At 37.1% G+C, this 25,406-nt stretch overlaps 2 protein-coding genes across 2 annotated transcripts in view; one reads left to right on the top strand and one right to left on the bottom strand.

The window, feature by feature from the left end:
• LOC309495037 (multiple PDZ domain protein) overlaps positions 1-840 on the bottom strand; it is a 73,925-nt gene extending 73,085 nt beyond the window's left edge. Inside the window, exon 1 of the mRNA XM_082164571.1 lies at positions 708-840. The gene's annotated coding sequence lies outside the window, so the exon portion shown is untranslated. The remainder of the gene's footprint in view (positions 1-707) is intronic.
• Positions 841-2,492: 1,652 nt separating this feature from the next.
• Positions 2,493-25,406, top strand: part of adgrl3.1 (adhesion G protein-coupled receptor L3.1) — a 110,662-nt gene continuing 87,748 nt past the window's right edge. Inside the window, exon 1 of the mRNA XM_082164606.1 lies at positions 2,493-2,974. The gene's annotated coding sequence lies outside the window, so the exon portion shown is untranslated. The remainder of the gene's footprint in view (positions 2,975-25,406) is intronic.

Here is a 25,406-nt window from a genome sequence, read left to right as displayed (position 1 = left end):
GTTCAAAATATATTGGCAAGTGTGTACACAAAGGTGTATAATATTTTCAATATAGCATTAACAGTTTCAGGGGGCAAATTATTATGAGTTTTTATGGAGTGAGAGAGCACAAATGAGGCCAAAGTAAAACGAAAAAGGTTTACGTTTCAGTAACCACAAAAGTTATTACAAGTTAAACGAACAGAAATCATCTTTGAGTGAGGAGGTAACCATAGAAACAGATGTTCGATTGTTGTCTGCATCGGATGGATCATATCATATGCATAGGCTATCCTACTTTCATTATTTATCAAGTTATTATAGATTTACACCTTACACATAATAGGCCTATGATCGCCTATCATAAAAATAGTTTTGTTTAAAACGTGTTCGCATTACTAGCTAAACCTCATGGCGGACAAAAAAAGGAAGGTGATCAACATGCTAGGCTACTTGTTATCCATCATATAATTTAAAAATATCTCATAGCCTACATATATAATTATTACTATGTTAAACAAGTCTTTTATAAGAGTAGGCTAGGCTATGTGGGTTCATACGATATCTAAAAATAGGTAAAATCAACATGTTATGGTTCAGGTGTAACTGACAGGTGCGATATGCCGTTCCTTGAATGTTTTATCGCTTGCTGTCTATCAGTCTTCATTCGTTTCGCTCTCTCTCTGTGCCGTAAAGATCAATATGCTGATTTCTCACCGCACATTTACCTTCAGATCAACAGGTTTCCCCCACAGCTCTTTCGCGGACGTCTCATCGGATGACGATCAAAAGCCAGGGTTCTCTTTTAAACATTTTCGAATGTCGAAAGTCGCATTAGAGGCATCCAACATTATTTCGACAGCCTAGCGTTTGCGTGAGAGTGATTACCGACTGTCAGCGCGCATGTCCGCGATGCGCCTTTGATGCTCGTGAGTTTAATGTAAACGGATGCCCAGGCCTCTCCCCCCTCATTTAATGAAATAACACAGACATCAGCTCGCATTACTGCTGCTCATGAGAGACATTAATAAGTCTATGTCCACAAAATAAAATTCGCCAATGTGTTATTATTTTATATCAGGCCTCACTAAAACCGATGGCAGCCAATGCCAACCTATCAATATGTTTAAATTAATTAATATCTTGGTTTAATGGTAATTATGAATATTAAATAGACCTAACTGCACGACCATTACACGAAAAAGGTTCCTTGTGTCCCTTCTATAGGCCTATAGCTTATACACAACATATCTGAGAACTGACTTTAATAACAATGTAAATATTCAGAAAGTATCAGTATTCCTCTTTTTTCACATTTTGTTGCAGCCATGCTAAAATGTTTTATTTATTTATTTATTTATTTATTTATAAATCACATCAGTCTGCACTCCATACACCATAATGCCACAAACAAAACAGATTCGTGATAACTTAGTGAATTTATTAAAAAGACAAACTGAAATTGACATAAGGATATATTCAGACCCTGAAATGTATTTATTTAGATGTTTCTACTCTGTAATTGGAGTCTAGTGGCAAATTCAACTGGACATGATTTAGAAAGGCACACATTTGTCCTGTCCTCATAGCCTATAATATTGTCAGGTGTGTGTCAATGCATATAATGCTATTATTATTATTATCTTTTTTAATTTTTCTTTTTAACTCTCCATGTATAGATACATAGATGCATAGATACATCGTGTTTCCAAAATAGATATAGCCTATGGAAATACAAGACATATTTTTTTTTAACTTTATAACAGCCTTTTATTTAAAAGACTTAAAGTTGTGTCACTGGGTTATGCATCAATGCTGTTACCATCACAGCTCCTCCTTATTAAAATTATGTAAAGAAAATTCCATAAATACAAATATAATGAAGAGATAAATACAAATTCCATAAATAATCATCCTCCTTTCAGGATGTGAACTCTTCAAGAACAAATCATTGTATAGTGTCTTTTAAAATAACTTTATATTAGCCTGTTTTGTCACATTTGTCAGTATAAAATTATCTTAAAATGCAACTCAAACCTGTTACCAAGATTTTGTACATATCTGATTATTAAAAACTGGATGTTTGTACAACTATCGTCATTACATTTTCTTTCAAAAAAAAAAAAAAACAACAACAACAACAAAAAAACACGTAGTGTAATGACGTCGAACAAGCACAAGACAATGAATGGCTAAATGTCAACATGACATGTTACTTTTTCTTGACTGTATCACAACATTTAGCCTGCAGTTTAGCTTAAGACGGCAAATTGTAGTTTATTACGCAAATGCATAGGCCTACTTTTAAGCTTTTAAAACTGACTTTAAAAAACATTTCAAAATGGCACACTGCACCTAGATTTCGCTGAATGACAATGACCCCGCAGGTGATAGGAAGGTCGACCCTTCACTGCTGTGCTGTGCGCGCTCTCGGCCACCAGAGCGTGCTCAAGTCCTCCCGTCATCCCAGCTCCAGATTCACCGCCCCTCTCTTATCCTCCTTTTCTTTCTTTCCCCCTCCCACCCTCCATCCTTGAATCAAGCATCACTTTGCTTCCAAATTGGCTTGTCATTTTCTCTCGGCGCTCGTTCCCTAGCTGTCGGGTCGAATGGACGATCTAGCGATGGACTGGCGCTGATCTCGCGGATTGTTCTATCGCTGGACCCACTCTGCGCATTTTCCTCTTATTCAAAAAAAAAAAAAAAAAAACACTGATCGGGATACAACATTGGGCTCTGATACCCCGTGTCCACCACAGATCCATTGGGTTTGGGGGACGAAGGATACTCGATACTGATCCTCACTGTGGGTCTTCGGGAAGCTTCAAGCATCATAAAGGCGCATCTGGGAACGGAAGCTCTAAACATCATCTGCGTGTTTTATTCACACACGGACACACTGTCACAGGAATTAAGGAGCATTCTGAGATCATACAGCCCGATGCTGTTGAGCACATCCGGAGCTGACTATTATTCCAGTGCTTTATAAGATGCGGTAAGTCAATGCTTTTAAACGTGGTGACGTTATTTCTTAAGGGCCAATAAATCAATAACCGATGGACGTTTGAGTGGCAGTGGCAGTGAGATGCCGTTGTTTCACTCAGCAAACTCTCCATATCCTAGTACAGCTGAATTATGTCGTGTGTGTGTGTGTGTGAGAGGGGGGCTTTGGACACAGGATGCTTTTTGCCGTGTGCCGTGCGTGGTGTTTTAATGGGCGTCGGTGCGCGCGCGCGCGTGTTTGAGTGTACAAGTCGCTGCCCTCAGCTCTTGACGTTACGAAACGATAATTTAATTTGTTTATAACAGGCAGCGTGCCGCAAATGACATTGTATGGAAGGCATATTCACAGCATCCCTTCAGCATTTATAGGAGAAGAAGATTATCAACGTCGACTTAGTGCCAGCGGACTGTCTTTCTCTAAATGCGTGTGTGTGTGTATAACAGGAGATGCGTTGGTATGAGATAATCTAAAAAAAAAAAGGAAAGAAAAAGAAAAAAGAAAGCATCTTCAAAATAAACAGCCTTGAAAACATCAACAGCGATCATGCAACTAAACACCGTCAGATCTCTACAGAGATCATATGACCTTGATTCATTCACTAATAAAGACACATCTGCTATTCATGTCAACTTGATGTCATGAAAATTGCAGTAGCCTACACGCTGGATCATCATATATACGGCCAATCATACAGGATTGTTTGCTTTTTGCCAATATAGATTATCTAAATTATAACTGGAGTCAACTGACTTTATTTTTAAGTGATATATTAAGTGATAATTGTTCTCATGTGGATGGATGACCCATTTTAGGAGGAAAAGATCGGTCCCTGTGTTCTACTGATTGCAACACATTCATCATTCATATTTGGTTTGAAATGGAAAAGACAGAGACGGGAAGAACGGACAGATTACTTTACATGCAAGTTCACCCAGGTCGGATCAAAATCAAAGGCTTTTGAAGTCACAACCACAACCAATACAATACAATACAATGTTTATTTATATAGCACATTTAAAACAACTGAGGTTGACCAAAGTGCTGCACAGTGTAAAAAAAAAGAACACAGCAATATCACACATAGACAGTAAACAGTCATCACCAGCTGTAAAAATGGGTACGGTTCTTGATAAAAACTCATAAAACAGAGAATCAGGGAATATTAAATGCCAGTGAGAATAAATATGTTTTAAGAGTAGATTTAAAAATTGATATAGTTGGGACAGTTCTAATGTAAGCCGGGAGACTGTTCCATAACTGAGGTCCAACAACAGCAAAAGCACGATCACCTCTATTTTTGAGTTTAGTCCTGGGAACATGAAGCAATTCGGAATCACCAGATCGAAGATCTGAACCAACTTATCGGACCTTTTTTGTTGGATTTTGCATAATCTGTTTAGTGTTGTATGATATAAAATTAGAGGTTTGAGTCCAGGCCTGGCCCTGAGTCAATTTCTGAACTTAATAAACTCATAATTATTAATTATTAACTCCTAGTGTTCCATTAGAGGATTAATTATGAGCAGACAGAAGTAAAAAAAATAAAATAAAATTGCCTACTTGTTCGCTTGAAAACATTTCCATTCCAAATCTACATTTGGCAAAAAATGACACATTAAAGGGAAAGTTCAGACAAAAAAAGGAAAGAAAATTCTGTCATCATTTACTTACCCTCATGTCGTTTTAAACCTGTATGACTTTCTTTCTTCGATGAGACACCAAAGGAGATGTTAGGCTGGATGACAGCCTCAGTTCGCTTTCATTTTATGGAAAAGAGATGCAATAGAAGTGAGCGCTGACTGAGGCTGTCAGTCCCTTACATTGTGCACAACATCTCCTTTTGTGTTCCACAGAGGAGAGAAAGTTAAACAGTTTTGGAACAACATGAGAGTGTGTAAACAATGACAGAATTAGCATTTTCTAGGTGAACTGTCCCGTTACGTTTGATTTTGCTGCATTTTGTTGAATAATGTGAAGACGCTTGTAATTTACTTACTAGCTTTTAGCTAGCAAGAAACAGTTGATAGTTTTTGATGTAACAATATATAATTTTTGTGAATATTTGACACTAGTGTATGACTTTAAATGCAAGATAACAGGTCAATTTAACAAACTTTTGCTGATGCCAGTGAAGGATCACCAGAGTGTTCATTTGTGAAACTTAGTTTGAACAGCCATGTGTTGGTCCTAGCAGTTTTCTTCGGATAAATGGGGCAATTTTAGATTCGTGTGAGTTTCTGTTTTCCATCAAGATGCTCCCTCTGTTGTTTTGTCAGTGGGTGTTGTGCTGAATTTTGTAAAGAGTTCACACGCAGGGTGGAGCTGGGTGGTTTGCTCTGTTTGCCTTGATGGGGGTGTTTTGTATTTCCACTGTGTCATTTCTGCACCACTGACATAACCAAATAGAATTGCAAAAATTAATGATTTGTTTTCAAATAGATTTCAGCAAAACCACCGTCCAACCCTTGGTCAGCTAAGCAGAGCCAGACTATTAGATTAAATAATGTGTATATGGTGCGTTCGTAACATTCTGTTAATGTTTTTGCAACGAAGGAAAAAACGTTCTTAAAGGGAAAGTTCACACAAAAATGAAAATTCTGTCATCATTCACTGACCCTCTTTCCACATCTGAATGACCTTCTTTCTTCTGTGGAACTTAAAAGAAGATATTTTGAGAAATTATTTATACATATATAATATATATATGAATTATATATATATTAATAGTTTTGGTCACCATTGACTTCCATTATATATATATATACAGTATAATGGAAGTCAATGGTGACCAAAACTGTTTGCTTACTAACATTCTTTGAAATATTTTATTTTGTGTTCTGCCGAAGAAAGAAAGTCAAATGGGGTTGGAAATTGGAAAACATAAGAGTGAGTAAATAATGCCAGAATTGTCTTTTTTTGGGTGAACTATCCTTTTAAAACATCGATAAAACTGGATGGGTTTGTGTTTGTTGGTATATGTTTTGAATGTCACAGCATGGGTCAAAGTGTAATTTGCAACACTCACTCATTATCAAACAGAGGCCTGTGGGACACAAGCTCCGACAGATGCTTTCATCATCAAAGAGCGACAAGCACAGCGTGCAGGATGCCTCTCGCTTTGTGTTATGGGTTTGATTGCTCAATACACAAGCAGTGTTTTGTGGCTGCATCCTGATGTCATAGATCCCTGAATGAGAGTCCATGTACGCAATCATTCACAACCATTTGAATATAAACGTATTAAATGCAACTCATCATAATGCTATAGAACAATGTATGATTGGATGTGTAGCAGCTGCTCAAAGCACTGAGTGCATAGTCGTGGTCTAGGGAGTGCTCCTCTTTTCATTCTTTGAATGTCCTTCAAATTAAAATAGTGATTCGCATGAATAATACCGCTTTCTCATCTCGATCTCTTTCTCTCTCTCTCTCTCTCTCTCTTTCACTTACAAATTCATCCATTTTTATACACACTCAGGGCAGGAACAGAGAGCTGCTGAGTGTGTACAGGCCATCTTTTAAAGTGGGAAGTGTGTGTGTGTGTTATAGTGTTTGAATAAGGAGGTCACCAAACAATGACGATGGGATTTGGAATGATCTTCAGAAGGACTTTGATTATTTCAGTCCCAACAGGAAATTGAGAGCAATTATCCCTTGTGTGTAAGTGTTTTTATGCTTTTATTTTCATCCATTTACGAGGTTAAAGGGTTTTTAGTGGGCTTGAGTGTTCAAGAAAATTATTGCGGTGTAGTGTCACAAGTGTGCTAGAAAAGAGGAAAAGTATAAAAAGATGAAAAATTTGTTTAGAATGACAAGCAACCGACTACTGAGGCTGACTAGTTCATTTAGACATTTTTTTATTAAACTTTTTTGCATTGTTTTAAAGGGGATGACTCATTTTGAGTATTTTATTTTTGTATTTTAAGGGCCAGACTTACTAAACATGGCAAATTAGCGTGAGAGCGCAATTCCAAAAAAACAAAACCGCAGATGGGAGTGGAAAGTTCTGCGCGTGAAGTTAAAGAACACAGCCGGATCATTTCCATAATGACCAACGCAATCTACCAAGAGCAGCGCAAAGTAGCATCTGGTTTAAGACATGCTTTTTCTGGGCGCTAAATAATGGCGCAAATACCAGTAAAATGACTAGCGCAAACTTTAGAAAATCACCTTGCATGATTTATTGAAATATTATCCTCTCATAAATTTGTATTTGTCTGAAAGGGAAACTCCTACAAATGCATATCCAATGAGGTCAGCCTCAAAAATAACCCTGTTATCCCTTTTCAGCGCCAATTTTTGCTTTTCAGATATTTTTTTATTTATTTTTTTAATCCTGAGAGTAATGCAAAAAGAGGGTTTGCTATGGCGCAGCTGTTAGGAAATCTGGCCCTAAGTGGTTTAATGAATTTTTAAGGGAATAAAAAAATAATCAACCTCACTAATCGACTATTAGGTTTTTGGAAATCTAATGGTTTTATTTCTTCTCAGTGATTCTGGTTTATTCATGGAATAAAGGAATAAATATTTAAAATTCATTGCCAAATTATGATGCTTATACAGTCTTTTTTAAAAGGCAGCGTAATGCAGTCAAATAATTGTCCTAACACAATGTATTATTCTACAATACTAATCCAACAAAAAAAGTGTGTTAACATTTAATTAATTTATTTTTATAAAATACTAATGATAAAACTCTTTAATGTGCATACTTTGTCATATGAACAAGCACAAGCAGTCAATAAATGTGCTGATTTCTCAATGTTTATGACTAAAAAGAACCAACTCATTAGAGTCATTTTTTCGCGGGTCGGACACTGGTACCTCTGAACGTTTATGATTTACTAAAAAGAAAAAAACACTCTGTAATTCGACTATACTGGTCTGTCTGTTTGCAAGATGTCTCATTTAAAAACACGTTGAAAATGTTTTTCGAGACATCCTGTGTGAACGCCAGAGAAATGTATTGGTTCTGAGTCTGGTAGACCCTAATTACACAGCGTTTTTTAAAAACTGCCTTGTCGTTCCGACCAACTAGTCGGTTTTGAAAATATGCTGTTTTGCACATCCTTATGTGTGTGTGTAAGCCCACGCTTACATGTTCATAGCATGCTATGAGTCACAGTGTGTGATGTCAAGTGCTTCAAGCAAAAGTTAGAACAAAAATAGTGATGATGATGTCATCAAACACAGCTTTCTCACCATGATGTTTCTAACCGTCCCATGAATCCCATGAACCATAGCATGACAAGACAAACATAGCCCTGTAAATTCATGGCATTGTCAAAATCCTCTTATGCAGAACATCTTCAGCACCGTATTAGAAATAAAATATATATTAAAATATGTATTTTTAGAACCTCATGTTCTGTCTGCATTGCATGAATCATTGACCATTTGTCTGTATATTGAACAAATACTGACCAGTTATTGTGACTTAATCAAATACTCATTCCAACTAATATAAGCAATTTATTTGACTTTAATAAGCTGAATAACACATATGATACAATTACATAAACTCGGTAAAGATTGAACAGGCTGTAGAGGCCATAGAGATGTAGTAGAGAGACACACCTGTGGGAAGTTAGATTGCTGTGGCATGGATTTGCATGAAGGGAAAATTTGCTTGTAAAATTTGTTCATTATCATCATGCTTCCTTTAATGCGTTGTCGTTTTGCACAGTGAAACCGTTGTGAGAAATGACTCATGCATTATGCCCTTGCCCACAGCTTAAGAGACCATAGTTATGCCATTTTGCAGGCAACGCAAGTAGAGATATAGATTTTAATGCAATTATATCTTAGTGCATTTAAGCATTTTTCCCCAGTTAAACATTAGGTAAGTGTTTTATCAGTTTGTGCATCCATCGAACCCACAGCCAAAGATAAGATAATGGGGTTATAAATCAAAAGTACCAAGCATTTCTTCAACTGTTTTACATGCAAGTCTCCTTCCAAGTGTAGATCAGCATGACATTAATGTTAAATCCTTATGTCTAGCGGTCTCTCAGACTGCCCTCAGGTCTGCTGTAGTGACAGGTTCAGAGAGAGTAAAGCAGCCTCTGAGATAAAGCAGCTCTGTGATTGATTGATGATCACCCTGAAGTTTGATTGCTCCTTGGATCGATTGCTTCTCCTGGCTGTGTTGGCACCATTCATTGTTGAAGTCAATGGCAGGATTTTTTGCCTTGATAAGTAATGAATGGCACAGGAAACTTTAACCTCCAGTTGTTTCCTATTTCAGTTTTTGGACAATGTGAGCTATTTCAAGAGTGAAAAAATAGCTCAAAGTGTTTAGCTTAGCAATGGGTGCTTTTTGTCCAGTGCGGTCTTGATTGGTGTGGGGTATTTTTTTCTCTCTAAACATTTATTGTTCATTCACTGCTAAACAATTTAAGCCAGGCATCTGCTCCCTGTGGGGATTTACCTTATAGTGTGGCGACAATTTAAAGGGATATCATTCCAATCCTGCACAATTTTTCCTTTCTTTCTTTCAAAATATTTAGGCCTAAATTTAGGATTTACGTTGAATTGCACATAACATTTCCATCTATTTACTTAATATCTGCTTTCTAGCTTTCTTCAAAAACTAAAGGAGATATTGTGACAAACGCTCCATACAATTAAAGTAAATGGGGGAGCAGGGTGACCATTGTGTATATTCAAATACAGCATGTGAAAACTTGACGTTAATGATGTAAATGCCACAATGTACCAGGTTTGACTACGCAAATAAGATGTGCTCCACTGAAATGAGATCCTTATCGGTCTTTATAGCTCAGCTCCTGTCTCCATTCATATTTTATTGTAAAAACCGTGTTAAAATTGTCCGCAATTCCTTCTTTTGTGTTCTATGGGAATTTGTATGAGTTTGGAACAACCAAAAAAGTGAGATTTTTGGATCCTATTCCTACAAATGAAATGTAAATTTTTTGGAATTATCTTAAAGTCTTAAATTATCTTAAAGTAACTGAACTAGTGACAAATCTTTTCTTATTATATTGTGAAGTACTTTTGAATAAAATTACAGGGTCAAACAAAATGTAGAAAATGAAACATATAGGCCTACATTAATCATTCAGAATAAAATCTATTACATGCATTTACAAAATAGATAGGGTGAATTTCATGTCGGCGTTAGAACCATTTTCAAGCAGTCAAAGTTCAAACCATCTTCAAACTGGCAAATGCTTTTTTCAAAATCTCTTACAATGTGATTAGAATCACAGACACATTTAAAAGAGGGCATGTGAACTTTTGCATTGATGTGAGCCTAGTGAGTGACAGTGGGTGGTATATAAACTGCTGTTGTTAATTTAAACATCACTAAGCACTGGATTTGGCTGTCCTTAGAGGCCAGCTTACTGGGAGGTACCAACTCTTGTCTGCCATATTCCTTCTCTCTCTCTCTTTGTCTCTCTCTCTCTCATGCTCTCTATGTTTTTTTTTTTTCTCTTTCTGGTAGCCATCTGTTATCCTTGTGTTTGAATCTTAAATAACTGCTGCTCTACTGGAATATTCCCCACATGGATAAAGCCTCCTGCATAGTTTTATACATAAAGAAAAAAAAAAAAAAAGAGAGAGAGTGAGAGAGTGTCCATTACATTGTTTTATTGAGCCACAGAGAAATGGAAAAGAGGAATCTACTGGGCTGAGGGATTCATCCTCATCCAGCTTTTTGCCTAATTAGCCATTAAACCAGTGAATGAGAAATATGCTCTTCCAGTGTGTGTGCCCCTGTTCCCTCCTATGATATGTTGTTTTTGGCCTCCATTAAGAGTTCATCGTCATCGCTCACATTTATAGTACTGTGTTATATTGCTTGTGGGAACTGAGATTCCAGCGAAGATAATTTTTTTGTTGTTGGTCAAATACACTAGTGAGGGTCTGCCATCAAAACCTGTATTTATGTGATCTCCTGTTAAAAAGGTCAAGTTTGATTTGTATAAGTGTGTCCATGATGAAGAAAATATATTTTTTAACCTAACTAAAACACACATGGAAATGTATTTTTGTAATAATGTTCATTTCATATGGTTTTGAAAAACTTTTATACCATTTTTAGCCTGTTAACCTGCATATTAAGGAATTTGGCGTCCAGAAGTGTTCTTTGTTCACGTCAGTTCAAAGTTGCAAAAACGTACATTTCATCTGTACAAAAATGCCATATGTGACCCTGGATCACAAAACCAAATGCCAAAAATCATTAGGATATTAAGGAAAGATCATTTCCTACCGTAAATATATATAACATTTGTTGGTGAATGCAGCACAATCATGAACATAAATGGACAACTTTAAAGGCGATTTTCTCAATGTTTAGATTTTTTTGCACCCTCAGATTCCAGATTTTCAAATAGTTGTATCCTGGCCAAATATTGTCCTATCCTAACAAACCATACACCAATGGAAAGCTTATTCAGTTGATGTATAAACTGGTTTTGTGGTCCAGGGTCACATACGATGTAACTATCAAGTAACAAGTAATACTTAGTAATTATTAAAACATGATATTAAATAGACATTTTTGGAGAACCTGAAAAATATTTTTAATTTTTTTACACTTTGAAATGCTTTGACTGATTAAACATGAAGACAATAAACACACGACTGCCGCGATATATGTTGTATTTGAGTTCTTCTAGCCTTCTCGGGTATTTTTATAATAATGAGTATATTTATAATGCAATGCTAATTGACAAAGACTTTATCACTGTATAGAAAACTATAAAATAATATATTGTCTGCCTCATTCTATGATAAAAAGCCGCATCAGCTCACAAAAGGAAGTTATTTCAAACACTTTGAGGTTTTGGAGTAAAAACATGTTATTAAATGTTGTCTTTATGTTGGACAACAGGTTTATGAACATGACAAGTTTGGGAAGATGTTTGACGCTTGCACTTTTTCAAATGCACGTGACTCAAACTTGCTTTGCTTTCAGAGATGGAGCAGCACGTACTACTGATCACAGAGACGCTCTTCACTAACACGCTGTGCATATATTTATTTAATAAAAAAATATATATATTTCATAATTGCACTAAGCCAACTTCCAATTTCGGTTTAATTTCGATTAATCGTGCAGCCCTACCAAAATATTCCAAAAACGGTCGTTGCTGATTATGTTGTTTGGAGCCGTTCAATCGCAAACACAGCTGTCAATCATGACCCCAGTAAGCAATTTTACGTTTAAAATATGTCTAATAGCCGTCCAAACAGCCCTGACGTCTAAGCTTAAACAAGGCAAAATTTGGGCTGTCAGTGAAAATTTAATAGATGTCAAAAAATAGCCCAAGAAAAGACGCACAGGCTACGCATAGAACATGTCAAAGAAATGAAACCAAACACCTTCTAATCACAGTTGACTTTGCTTACATGATGGAATATCATACATCTCACAAGTTATTTTGGCACAAACGACAAGTAACCAAATTCAAGATTATTTTGGCTAGAAGTGGGTTACTCATAGCCGGACTATATCGGGTCTGGTTAACCTAGACGGTGAAATGATGGCTATTGCTTGCTGGGACGTCACACCCCGTTTTTTATAGCATCAAAAAACTAACTAAAACCAAACTTATTAGAAGCCAGCCACCAGGGGGCGATCAAAATGTTTTGGCTTCACTTTTCAGTACGTGAGTGGCACACTTGGACTATGTGCAGTGCATTGAAGGTCAGGTATTATGTGTGACATAATGAAGCAGTGAAACCGAGGTGTCTTGGCCTTATCGTCGCGGTTACACACAGCTGACTGGTTACCAATGGACCAACACCCCCATTAGTTCTGCCATGTCAGGGGTGTGTGCGTGTATGAATGTGTGTCACGTTTATGCTGTTTCCAGGATATGACTCTTTAATTTTACGCATGAGGGAACTGGATGCACCGCTGTAGCGTATATCATGAACACACACGGACACACGACAAGTAACATTAACTTATATTCTGTGGCTGACAAAGTTCAGCCTGATTTATTTAAGTCTGGCTCAGGTTTAGTCTCTCTGTGGCAAGTAACTCAGGTTGATATGTAGAGCTCATTCTGTTGGGATTATTGCAAAGCTCCTAAAGAACAGTTTCCAAATAGCAGATTCCCAGATCAAGTGCTTTTTTCCAACGGTGTCCATTTTGGATCCAAAAAGAGACGCAATAATTTTCTCCCCTTATGATCCTGTAGTGCTTGTCTTCATCTCTATATTATGTCTCGCTCTCACGGCTGTCGTTCCTCCTCTCCTTTTCTCTCCTCTCCTCTCTTCTCGGACAAAGCACAGTTTTTCTCATCCGCAATCTCTTCTTGTTATTGCCTGAAGCTGCTGTAGCATTTTGTCTCTCTCTCTCTCTCTTTCTCTCCCTCTCTCTCTCTCTCTCTCTCTTCTCTCTCTCTTTCTCCCTCCCTCTCTGTCTCTCTCTCTCTCTCTCTCTCCTCTCTCTCTTCTGTGTGCATTGAGCCATGTCCATGATGCTCATTGCCTCTAGTCCCGTAATACATCCAATTACAGAGGGAAATAGAGAGTTAGAAACAGAGCGAGAAATATGACCACCCATTGAGAGAGAGAGAGCTGTGAGAGGATGGATGGGAATAGGACATATTCTTGTGTTATTTTGTCAGAACGAGGGCTTGAATATCAGAAACTGGGTGTAAGGGATGTTTGGGTGGCAGCGATGCAATTCACCTTGTAATGGTGGAGCATGATAATGATGATCTCTCCTGCCCCCTTTCCCTGTGCTTCCTGTCACGGATGGTACAGTCTACATGCGTGCATATAAGAACAACCACACACACTCATTTTTCCATGCTGCCAGCTTGAGCTTTAAGGAAAAAAATATATAAATAATGGGCAGGATGAGTGACAGAAAAAGAAAAAATGTATAATGAGTGATAACGCTATGAGCAGAAAGACAATGTTTATGCGAAACAATATTTTTTGTAAGAACGGCATTCGAGAAGTGGAGTCTTATTCATCACTGTCTTCTGAACACATGCGCACAGACGCCCGCATTTTAAACCCATTACACACTGAAAGATGCCATTAAACAAAAGCTCGGTGGATTGTTATAAAGCCGAATTGCTCTTCCGATGTCTGTGTATATAATAACCGAGTTGGCTCTAAAGACTATTGAACGAGCAACAAATGGATGTCTTCCTAAGTGACCGGGAAGGTAGTTGTGCGGTTATGTGAAGTGCTCTAAAAAAAAACTTGAATCAGCATCCGCCCACGTTCAGCGCAGTGTTTTACAGTGACATGACCCGCAGGCTTTCATGTTTCCACGTTTCCTCCCTTTGGGGTGGTGGAGGGATAATAGTTAAAGATCAGAGCTGGTAACAAAAGATTGGAGGTTCAATCCTGGGAATTAGTGACACAGGAAAGGAAAGTTAGAGAGATCGCAGACCTGCTCTATTAGCGCAGTGCCCTTGAGCTAGACACTTCACACTGGACCGCTCAAGGGAGAATGGCTCTGCAATTAGTGCTCTGCTAAAACTACATATTTTCACAATTGACTGGTCTGTTGCCTGAATGACTAGGAAGCCCTTAGGAAGTTTCAGCTGACCCAGATCTAATGTGTTTCTTAGGGGGTATTTATATAAGATGCATTCCTGCGTTTCAAAACAGTTGGACAGTGTGCAAAATGGAGCAGAATGCACAAGTCTATAGACTTTTTTGGAAGTCTGACTATTTTGAACAAAGACAAGAGCTGCGTTTTGATTCACAGGGTCCTGACGCAGTGTTCTCTGCTCCCTACTCCCTGAGCACGGGTTTATCATCAGTTGAAGTTGTGATGTAAAGAAGGTAGAGACAGATATTTTCTTCCGTATTGTGTACATCCAAGTGAAGTGGATTTTCGAAAAAGCAATGTAGGGTGGGGACTTTTTCTTCAATACAACGGTTGTTGATTGGATGGAAGCAGATCTGAATGCAAGCTTGCAGTCTGTCGGACTATATTGGGGGGGCTCGGAAAGTGATAGCAGTTTCAAAAGAGGAGTCTGTTTTTTGCTCATTAAAACTAGTAGTCTTGCCCTAAACTCATGCTGTTGTTTGTACCAATAATTGATATGTTGTACCGCTCAAACAAAGCAGTGTTTTGAAAAGGTCTCAGAGCTGCAGTGTTTACACCCTTTGGGGAAACCAACCTACAAGTAATTTTTCTCAGAGTTTTCGCTGCACATTAAACTTGCATAGGGGATCGTTTTTTTTTAAAACAGCAAAACAATACAAACTTCCCAGATATTAAAAGATTGAAATAACAAGAAGATATATTTTTTTGATTGACAGAAATTGAATTAAATTCTCAGGTGTTAAAAGATATAAATAGAAACAGGATACAAATATTTGATTGATGGGATAATTGTATAATGCAAACTTATTTTTTTTTTACCATGTTACCTAAAAAAGCGCTTTAAATAAACTGGTTTTATTCAAGTCCAAAATATTATTTAAAATGTCTGAAAAATCCTAATTATATTTAAGTTACACTTGAGTATTACAATGAGTATTTGTTAATGGTTAGATCAGCTAGGAATGAGTTAATAGCTGCATGTTACCATTTTTACAGTGTATGGTACTGATGCGTGTATCATTTGACATTTGAATTACATAACTTGCTGTTTGCTATGCTGTCAAACAGTGGAAACTGAGTAAATGTTTCAGAGTGAGCAAATGGCATTCGAAAGGCAGGATGCATCTTTCACTATTAAAAGAGTGGCAGGTGTTTCCAGCTTCTCCGTACACACACATACACGCTCACACGGCTGTCAGGACCTCTGTCTTCACGGGCCACTGAGCTAAATGCTAAAGTAGTCCTATTGTGTTCCATTAGTCGTCTCTGCCAGGGGTGCAGAAGCCTTTGTGCCCAAAACAATACACACACACACACACACAGCCAAAACAATGAAGCAGAGCGACTGCCTTTCCTTTGAGACACAAAAAGTGGAGACAGACTTTAGAGTGTGTAAGCACAAATGTGTTTTCTCATGTTGAAAACAGTGTTTAATTGTATTATCATTTTAAATATCCACTTGTGCACTAACACTTCATACTTGGGCAGTTCTCTTCCCTTTCTCCATCTTTTCTCCAACTCTCAGAGGTTTTCAGCCGTTGATAAGCGAAACCCCATAGAATTGAACTTGAGCTCACCAAGACAAACATCCATTCTGACACGGAGTACATAAAGTCAAGTTCACACTTAAACACACAAACGTGTACACACACACACACACACACACACCCTGCTGAGGGACTATGAGAGTATTTGCTGTTAGTAGCAGGGCTCTTGGGTAGAGCTGCATTTGAACTTGTTTAATTCCAGGAGGGAACGACACACTATTAACAATAACTGCTCACCAACTGAAAAACAACCTGATTAGAGACGAACAGAGGGAGTATGTAAAACATAGAGCTCATTCGATAACAAAAGCTCTAGCTCTAGCTCCATAATGCCATTTGTAAGCACCATATGCTGTTTTATACTCTGCTATTTGTTCCATATGTTCAACCACACCCTGCTATACATTGCAGATTTTCTTGCAGGTTTCGACTCATATTTAAAGTATGTCTTTGTTAAGTGCTAGGCTGGTGATTGTGTGTGTGTGTGTGTGTGTGTGTCTGTGTGTTGGATGCATAATTTAGCGCAGCATTGGGCTCTGTCTGCACACTCAAACAGCGGCAGCATTGAATATTTCATCACACGGATGCTGCTTTTGCTCTAACTGTCTTTGAGCTGTGTTTGTGTGAGGGTGAGTGGCGCACAGATGCTGCCCAGCTTTTGACACTGTACAGCCCGACTTGCAGGAAGAGCAAAGCAGTGTTATATTTACACTCCTGAAAGGATGTTTTTTCTTTCTCTCTCACCCTATCAACTGCCTCTTTTTATGGCATGTTTTACTCGTATTATCTTTGGCTGGGTCTGAAAACTGAGCATGAATTGAAAATGTATATACATTTATCTATAAATTCATCTATTTTTAAAATGCGTGTTATTGATGTTTTTTAATCCTCTTCAACTCTTGTCCCTGCATACTCGCATTCATCTGCCTATGTTGTTAAGTGTGAAACCCACATCTAAAAATCCAATCGACAACCGATGGATAGAACCAAGTCTTCGTCTTTTTCGATTATCCGTTACACTCGGATGTAGGTCACAATATGGAAGAAAAGATCTGCCTTCCGTTTCATTGCGACTTTACGCCCAAACTTCACTTTTTATGGGTACTTTAGGGTGTGCATTCAGTGCGCATGACAAATTTCATCATCAGCATAGTTTTGCACTAATCAGTTTGTCCACAAGTTGGCAACAATGTTTCAGTTCCGTAAAAATGTTTAATAAAATCCTGTATTTTATGAACGCATGAATGTATCGTTACGAAACTAGGTATGGGCCATCAGTACGATGCCCTGAAGGACCCTGAGAAGTTTCAAACCAGCGCCACCTAGTGGTAAAATTTTATTTTAAATGCTTATAACTATGGGTGTGATTGACTTATTTTCACGGGAGTCATCTCCTTAGATTCCTGAATCCTTGCCGAGTCCAACGATACCAAACATGCTAGGTTTTGCCTTATGGTTTGAGTAGCGTTGTGGTTTAGCGCTTAAAAAACTGTTGCCAATATCTTCAAAACCGTTAGACTGATTGAGACGAAACCACCGTCAGAAGTTTGGAAACATAGGTCGTTTGCTAAAGGCTAATGCCCAAAATATTAATAGTCCAAATATTAATAGTCAGTGGCAAGAAAATGCAAACAAAGTCAGGTCTGAGTAATTTTTTATGTGTTTATACAAATAAATGTCTATAACTCCAAAACGAAATGAGATATTTTCACCAAATTTGATACACACATGAATGGGCTCACTCTGAGGAGTTATCTTGTATTTTCAAACAACTTTTGAATAATGTGCCTATTGTAATGACACTGGTCTTAATATATTCCTTGGGTTATGCCGAAAGCATAGATAACAATTTTGCCATAGTCAGCCAAACTTCCTGTCCGCCATCTTTATTTCCTTTTAAAACCTACTTTTTTGAACTTCTCATAGACCATTTGTCCGATTTTCACCGGATCGTATCAACTCCAGGCGGTGCCGACAAAATGTTATGGATTTGTGTCGATGGACAAAACCATTTTCGTATACCGCAGCAGCAAAGTTGAAGCATGATGCCAAAATTACTATTCAGGCTTTATCTCTGCAATGCCTTGATATATTGACACCAAACTTTGTATGTGTCATTGTCATCTCACTCTCACCACACCACATCAATTTCATAATTGTGCCACCTATTGGTCCAAAGTGATAAAGCATTAAATCATATTATAAGTGACTGTATATATGATTATTCAGCAATTTTGCCTAAAATCCTCTTAAAATGTCTTTAATTGCTCATTGTTGCAGTTGGTCTGACACTTTCAGCCATGTTGGCATGTGTTATCGTCTTCTTTGCGCTTGGCCCCGATAATTGCTGTTTGCAGCTATATTTTTATTTATTATTATTTTATACAATCTATGATGGGTCTGAAATTGGTCACCCATGTTGTGCAATGTTTCTGCATTCATTGAAGAGATACTTACTAGCCACACAGTGTCCGCATCCATTGCTAAATCAGTAATAAAGACATCACTAACATTAACTGATTAGACATGAAGTCATGACCTAAAGGTTCATTATTGGATGTACACTGTAAATCAGAATGCGTTGTAGGTATAGAAGAGTGAACTATATAGTGAATGAACTTGGAGTGAACGAATTTGAAACAGTTCTGCTCAGAAACGACCAGATGGAGTAAACAGAATGTTACGCGAAAAACTAGATTCAGACATAAATTGTTGCCATGATCTTACCATCGCATACTTGCGATCGCATGCTTATTTTTCTGATTTTATATCCAGCTTTTCTCTCTCTCTTTCTCTCTTTGTCATACAGTGATGAATTTAGGCCCAGCATAAAATATTAGTGAACTGGAGAGGAAAACACGTAAATATTTCACCACTTCACCCAAATCCACAATAGTGAATATTCATCTTGAATAATAAATGAAATGGCCTTAATTATCAGCTCCGTCATGCTGAATCAGGCTGAGCATATTGAGCACTTTTAGTATTGCATAATTAGATTGCTAGATCACACGTTGGCAGAAAATATACATGGTGGTGACCTAATATCATCATTTAGATAATTTCAGGTCAATCAGAGGTGGTACCATGTTACAATTATGGTAATAGGGTACTTGGATAAGTAGTACTGAATGATTAATATATTGTAAAAGCATTGTGTTATATGCCTACTCTAAGCATATTTTTTTGTGTATTTTTTAAAAAATTATCTTAAGAGTGAACTTAATAGATACATTTTCAATTTGTGAATAAACATCTGCTGAATGTTGTTTTAACATCAGGGAACGTGACAAATAACAAAATGGTTTAAAATGACATCTTGCAGATGACAACACACACACTGGGCCTATTCATAAAGCACGATTAGATTACATTTTTGTGTAAATTGTTTGTGTATTCATGAATGATTTACACCAAATTCACTTTGCTCATGTTGAATAATGCCCATTGAATGTAGCAAGCTATCAGAGATCTCTTTCTGAATGAGGCTTTTTTATGGCAAAATGTAGTCTATACTACTGTAACCTTTGGCCATGTTTGCAAAGTTAGACCACAAACCATAGCTTTAATCTACATTAGCTTTGAAATACCGCCTGAAGCCTTTCAAAACCTGAAGCTATGCTATTCCTTTAGTTTATCCATGATGCTACTGTATAAGCCCCCGCGTCTCTGTAAACTCTACTCTGTTAGCCATAGGCTGTAGTAGTGTTGTTTAGCCTGTAGCTGACTCTGGATGAATGTAGAGTGACAGGACCGTGCCAGTGCCCCACTCTGCCCACTGAAGTGCCCAGCAGACAGCAAATCAGGACAAAGCATTTCAACATTGAGTTCGTAAATTAGAGAGTTTGGCTATCTGATAGAAAAGAAGGACAAATCTATAGCTTCATCTAGCATTTTTTCCCCGACTGGAAATTTGTGGACATTTTCAGTGTTTTGTGTTTAATAATAATCTGTGGTGAAATTACATTATAAATATTTTAAATGACATTGTGGTGGAATTATATTTAATTTCATAACCAAATGACATTTAAAAAATGACATTGTAGTGGAAATTGTGTAATTTTATTATCATTTTATGTCTCTGAAATATAATTATTTCATGATTTGATGAAATGACAGACAACTACAATATTCTTTTCAGAATATAAATTATTGTTTGTTTTCTTCAAATTTGTACAAATCCCATGTCCCGTATTTCATATGCTGACACTTTTGTCGGCAGCCTAGCACACTACCATTTGATTTAAGAGATGAAATAGTTTTCACACAATAAATATTTAAATAGTATATGATTATTACCCTTTGTTTAGGTGATCATAGTGAGATTTTTTTTATTTTTTTATTTTTTTTTGCAAGTCTGGGTTTGGGACAAGGGTCAAACAGTTTGATTTTGACATAAAAGGCATTTGAAAAGCAAAAATAACTAAATTTGGTAACACTTTATTTTATAGTGTCCTTGTTACATATGTTACATGTACTTACCATAGTAATAACAGTAAATTATGCATAATTACATGCAACTAACCCTCAACCAAACCTTAATCCTACCCTAACCCAATAGTAAGTACATGTTGTTAATTAATATTACGCAGTACTTAAATGCATAACTACACTGTAACAATGACACCTTTAAATAAAGTGTAACCATATTTTTTAAGGTTTAACCTTTAAAAAAAGTAAAATGTAAAAACTCTTAGTTTTGATAAAAACGAATCTCTGCAACAGAAAAGCACTTATAGTTGGAAAAACACCCATTGATAATGTCACAAAAATGTCTACTGAATGTCATTCAATTAAATACACACTTGCAATTACATTTGCAATCAGCAATGAATTGAAAGCCTCATTTAAAGTAAATAAAGTGTCTCATCTCACTAAATTGGAATACAACTGTATATCATATTACAGTAGTTTAATTACAGTTTTTAAAGACAAAAAGGTGACAATTCTCATTATTAACTAACTATTAACCATGACTATTGCCTCAATAAACTCCTAATTACTGCTTATTAATAGTTGGTAAGGTAGTTGTTAAGTTTAGGTAGGATTAAGTGATGTAGAATATGATCATGCAGAATAAGGCGTTAATATGTGCTTTATAAGTACTAATAAACAGCAAAAAATCTAGTAATATGCATGCTAATAAGCAACTAGTAAATAGTGAGAATTGGACCCTAAACTAAAGTGTTACTGAAAAAAACTAACAAAAAAAGTTTTGTTATAGTTTGTATAGTCTGCATTATGCATATATTCATGCAAGACTGTATGCTTGTATTTTTATGTACAATCGTTTTATCAGTGCACAGTCTTTTATCAGTGAATTGTAGGGGTGTGACGAGACGCTTATCTCACGAGACGAAACACGAGATTGGGTTCACGAGAATGAGACGAGACAAGATTTTTGCACAATTTTTCAGAAATCCTCAATGACAAAATTCATGACTGGAAAAATAGTATGCAGGTGCATTTTGAAAATTTGTAACTAATAATCTTCTAATGCATGTCATTTCAGATCTACTTATGAGTATGAATTATCAAATGCATTGAAAGAAAACAATATACAAGCACTGTAAAAGGTTTTTACTGACTATCCTGTATGATTTCACATGAGTCTCTTCAGACCTTAGGCCTACTGTACATTTATGAGCTTTCAGAACTTCTGATTGAGGCTGTGTGTGACTTCCTAACTGAACTCCTTTACACAAATTGAACACAGAAATAAAACAGTATAAATAACAAAAATAAATAAGTTTTCTCTTAGTCTTAATAAGTGTAAACAATAAGTTCAAGTGCAATCATAATCAAAGTACTGTAACGCACAGACTCTTTATCATTGTTGTGAAATTGCCGTTTTATTTTGCACCGGCAGTTATAGGGTTAATGCGGCGAGTTTTAGCACTGCTACTTGGGCGGAGTGATTTGCTTGCAGCACCAGAGAAACCCCGTGGTGAGGAGCAGAGAGTTCGCTCAGAGTTGGAGTAAATCACTCCGCCCAAGTAGCAGTGCTTCGCTTTCTGAGAATATAGTTCCCAGTATGTATATGGTTAGAAGATGGCTGTGTCCCATGTGACCTTGTTATTTGTACACGCTGTGACTATACAAATCACAACATGTAAATAGGAAAATGTTGGCGTTATTTTGTCACTTATTGGGAGCTGTATGCTAGCTGGAGCCGTTTACCTCCAGTCTTTGTGCTAAGCTAGGCTAGCGGTGGGTGCGTCAGACAGAGTTACGGCACGCACGGAGATGAAAATGGTATGTCTGGACTTATCTAACTCTGGGGGATACAGTGAATAACCTAAAGTTCCAAAAAGTCGACGTGTTCCTTTAAGGCGTTACAGTACTCTCTCAATATTCGAAGTGCAAACAGAGACCATAGCCACAACTAAACTGTCCAGAGATGGATATTGGGAGACAGATTGTATTTATGCAGCCTAATTTGCACGCATCAGGGAGCACGTGTTTTACTTACTCGATATTTTTTATAAAAAACAGCAAAACGACAGTTGAGTCGAATGTAAGTGTAGTAGTGGAAATTGGAATATTCTATGCTTATTTTATCCTCACGCTACGTCATGGCGATAACGCGAGACAGCTTTTCACTCGACGGTAAAATCTCGTCACATTTTAGTCTCGCGAGATCTCGTGGCACGTCACACCCTTAGTGATTTGGTTTTTTATTTGATGTGTTTGTGCATATGTGTGTAATCAGAAACTGTAAGAATTTGTGAGTACATGAATGTGGCTTTTGAATGTGTGTGTGTGTCTGTGTGTAAGAGACAGAGTGCGAGAGAGCACAGTGCTTTAGAAGTAGATTGTGGGACATAATAAAAGATAAATCAGAGAGACTCAGTCATAAGCTCCCAGTGTATGCTTGTATGTGTATGTGTGTGTGTGTGTGTGCCTTTGAGATTAATAGTGATTTCAGCATGCTGAATTCTGAATTATTGAAACATGGGGAAAGTGAATAAAGATTTATGACTCTTTGAGGCTCAGAGAGAGTTTCATAAACATGCCCTCTATCAGAGCAAAAAGTCACCCGCATCATCATTATAAATCAAAAACTCCCTTTAAAGTTTTTCTGCTCTTTTGAGAGTGAGAGAGCATAGGCGGAGTTTAGGGTGGGGCCAGCTGAAATCTGATTGGCCCATTTAATGCCCCTGTGGTGACATATTATCGGCAATGGGATGCCAAACCAGAGAGCCTCTGGCCGAAACTGCACTATCCAGTTGAACGATCTCGACCGTGCAGGCCAATTTGAACTATCCAGCATGCACTACAAATCCTGTGAACTTGTGGCTGGAGTGAACTGCACAACCCCTTCAAACTCTCCTTAGAATTCTCAAAGTCAAACACCCCAGACAGCAAGGTGTTTAGTTGAAAGAGTCTTTTAAACTTCAGAAGTTGCTCCAGTTGCTGAAGGGCATTCTGAAACAGATTCAGTCTAAAACAACACAAAAAAAAGTGGACATGCAATGATATTAGAATTCTGGTCAATTGTGATAAGTTGATCATTATTTTTATTGGTAATTAAATTATGATAAATGACCCATATTAAAATTCCACAGTATTTTGTCAAAAATAAATGAAAGATAAAACACTAAAAATAATTGTTTGAAATGCTGCAAGTAAATTTAGGTATCAAAATATTATAATGTACAGTATGAAAGTTATTTGCTTTACATCACATTTTAGAAGTCATTAAATTATATGTAAATGTAAAAATAGAGGAAATGAGCATGCACAATTATATATCCAATTTTAGTAAATACTGATAAATGAAAATTTACATTATATGGCAAAAGATATATTGTGCATACCTATAAAAAAAAGTCAGCCGATTCAATCTAGTTACATAAATGTAACATTTTTGTATGAGGGAGCATTAATTGTTATGTTGTGTCTTAAAGAGTTAGTTCACCCCAAAATAAAAATGTTGCCATCATTTACTCACCTCATGTTGTTGCAAACCCATCGGAATTTAGTTCACCTTCGAAACACAATTGAAGACTCGCAAGAGCCAATTAAGTTTTTTCATGAGTGTCAAGCCATATTTTATGTGTTGAGTCTAAATTAAATCTGTCTCTTCTGAAGACTTAGGATTAAACCGCTCAAAGTATGGATTACATTAATGATGTTTTGATGAACTTTTTGAAGCTTCAACATTTTTTGGTTGTGGACTTTCAATGAATAGTCAAAAATCTGAAAATATATAATAATAAAAAAAAGTATTTGTGTGCCGAAGATGAACGAAAGTCTTATTGGTTTGCCATTCTTGGTAAAATGAGTATGTATCTTACCAAATGTCCATCAACCACGCTGCATGAAAACTTAGTTATTTCCTCTCTCATTGTAAGGAGGAAAATAAAAAAAAGGGGTCAGTTGTTTTTTCCCTCTCTACATGCCACATTAGGAAGAATGTGAGGCATAAAAATAGGAGAGATGGGAAAAGATAGAGTGATTGAAATAGGAAGAGACACAGGGAGGAATGGGGAGAGCGAGATGGTGGGGGGTTACATGTTCGTGTCTTTCTAATTGTGTGTCATTACTGTGAGACTCCCTGATTTGAGGGTTCAGGCAGACTCTCATTTAGAGAGAAAGAAAGAAAGAAAGAGAGAGAGGTTGCTGCTCTCATTACTGGACACACAGAGCTGCAGGGGTTGATGGGAGCTCGTAAGGTCATGCCATGCCAGACAGAAATTGCCAGAACGAGTCTGAGGCATGCAAGCATCTCTGTGCCATAATTTATTGCCAAACTCCACCAAGTGTGTACCACGTCCTGCAGCACAATCAAGTAAGAAAAATGCCATATGGCATTATAGATTATCAGAGGGAGAGTGAGGCTGACAGCAAGCGTGTGTGTTGGGGGAGGGATTGGATATCAGCTCGTAAAGTAACGCAGTCTACCGCACTAAGTGTAAGTTAAGTTCATGGCTGCAGGAAATGAACTTGGAAATTTGCTGACTTTACTTGTCACTCTCCATCAAATATGGATTCAGACACTTCAGCCACACTTGAAACTCTCTGATCGGCATTGCATTAGATGACAACACATCACACCAAGTGGCGTTCATTTTAAAGAGAGACAGCCCAAGCGTGTTTTTGATTCAAAACATGTTTGTTAGGTTTCAAAGAGGTTGTTCATGACAAAATGATGTCCATGATCTTTTGAAATAAAAGAGATTCTCAAACTATAAAAACACATACTGAAACATTCATGACTCTAAACTTCCTGCCCCTTCCTGACTCTAAAATCCTTTTATTGAAACTAAGCTGGGAAAATGCCTGACGTCACAGAGATGTATACTTTAACGCGTGG

The sequence above is a fragment of the Leuciscus leuciscus genome (genome assembly GCF_965113295.1).
Source record: "Leuciscus leuciscus genome assembly, chromosome: 3".
NCBI classification, from domain to species: Eukaryota; Metazoa; Chordata; class Actinopteri; order Cypriniformes; family Leuciscidae; genus Leuciscus; species Leuciscus leuciscus.
Note: the sequence above shows the minus strand (reverse complement) of the source record. Positions and strands in the feature narration are given on the sequence as shown.